The sequence below is a fragment of the Octopus bimaculoides genome, chromosome 4 (assembly GCF_001194135.2).
Source record: "Octopus bimaculoides isolate UCB-OBI-ISO-001 chromosome 4, ASM119413v2, whole genome shotgun sequence".
Lineage (NCBI taxonomy): Eukaryota > Metazoa > Mollusca > Cephalopoda > Octopoda > Octopodidae > Octopus > Octopus bimaculoides.
Window position 1 is genome coordinate 101346599 of NC_068984.1, and position 2157 is coordinate 101348755.

Below are 2157 nucleotides of genomic sequence, written 5' to 3' on the forward strand. Positions count from 1 at the left end.
TGTGTGTCTGTGTTTGCCCCCCCCCACCACCACCACCACCACCACCATCGCTTGGCAGCCGATGCTGGTGTGTTTACGTCCCCGTAACTTAGCGGTTCGGCAAAAGAGACCGATAGAATAAGTACTAGGCTTACAAAGAATAAGTCCTGGGGTCGATTTGTTCGACTAAAAGGCGGTGCTCCAGCATGGCCGCAGTGAAATGACTGAAACAAGTAAAAGAGTAAGAGTAAAGAGAGTAATATAGGTACAAGGCCTGAAATTTTATGGGGAAGCAATCCCAAGCTTAACATCTTCCCAAATTTTATGGGAGTGGGGTCTAGTCGATTACAACGACCTCAGTACTTGGTAGGGGTTTATTTCATCGACCCTGAAAGGATGAAAGACAAAGTCGACCTCAAAACGAAAGGATGAAAGAGAAAGTCGAGCTCAAAACGAAGAGAGCCGGAAGAAATGCTGCCAAGTATTTAGTCCGACGTGCTAACGATTCTGCCAGCTCTCCTCCATAAGTCACCCTTAGATAATACCGTTTTGAATAATAACATCTTAAAGGAAGGATACATATAGATAATGTAGTCCTCGATACATGGTGTATTGAAAAAATAAATGAGAGATTGTGAAATTGGACGTTTTTAATCATTAAGTCTGATAAATCACGGGACATCTAGAGCTATAGAACAACAACAACAACAACAACAACAACAACAACAACAACAACAACGACAAACACTACGGCGACAGCAAGTACTACAGCAATAACTGCTGCAATAACAACTACATCCGCCAGACGACCGAAGGTCATAACCTCAAATCATACAGAGGACTTTTTCACAGCTGCAACATTAGAGATAAACAACAATAACAATATAGACAAGCTACAGTTTGACAGGATATCACCTGTCGCTGCCAGCTGTAGCAATCTCAGCACCTGGACACCACCTTCAATGCACAATAGCAACACCAACTGAGCAGTATTTCATTTCACCAATAATTGCAATGCCTGCCAAACTATGTTATTTCTGAAGATAACTTATCTACCTACTAAACTGCAACAGACCCTTCTGCTCACCTCCAATTTCTGCTGAGATGATAACCTACCGATTTTTGTGAAATCTTCATAAACATTATGAGTGAAGTAGTCTAATGTGAGTCTTACTTGAGTTTGTAGAAGGTCAGCAATAAGAGATTAGTAGTTAAGTATGTTCTGGTCCTTAAGGGAAACCCTATTCTTATAACAGAGGAGACTGTCCGAAAGTTTTGAGCGCCAGCATTTGCATTGATTTTGAAGGGTTTCGTTGTGGGTTGTTGGCATGTAAAGAAGTTTCGGCAGACGACTGTTGCCTTCATACTTGATGTGTAACGATTACATTGTGTAAACAAGATTTTTTTCCAGGGGGAAGAGGAGTGAAGCGTACAATCGTCTACGTATGAGGAGGGTGTCATGTTGCATGCGACAGACAGTAAGTAGGTCGTTGATCAAAGATATATCAGAAGGATATGGGTGATATAGCTTAACCTTCAGGTGCACTTGAGGAATATACCTAATCTGCCGCTTGTTTTAACCTCACCACGTGGCACTTGCGTGCTTTTAGCGGTGTCTGATCACCCTGTTGAAAGTATTAGAGACATGACCCCTTGGTCTCAGGTTTAACTTCTATTCATTTCAGTAGTTTCGTAGGCCCCGAAAATAAATCATAATGGCTGCCCTTCATCATCTGATTATTGATACTCTGAACAACACTAGTGATACTCTGTACGCGCGCGCGCGCGTGCGTGTGTGTGTTTGAGGGAGAGTGAGAGAGAGAGAGAAAAAAGAAAGAAAGAAAGAAAGAAAGAAAGAAAGAATGAAAGAAAGAAAGAAGAAAAGAAAGAAACAAACAAACAAACAAACAAACAAGCAAACAAAGAGAAAACAAACAAACAAGGAAAGAATGAGTGCGCGCATGTGCATGAAAAACAGCAACATATCAATGCGAGTAAAAGTATTCGTATTACACACATATACATACGCATAGGCGTAAGTGCGTGATCTTGGGTTCAGTCCCACTGTTCGGTACCTTGGGGAAATTACTTTAACTATAGACCCGGGTCAATTAAATCTTTGTAAGTGGATTCGTCAGACAGAAACTAATAGAAGCCCACCGTGTGTGTGTGTGTGTG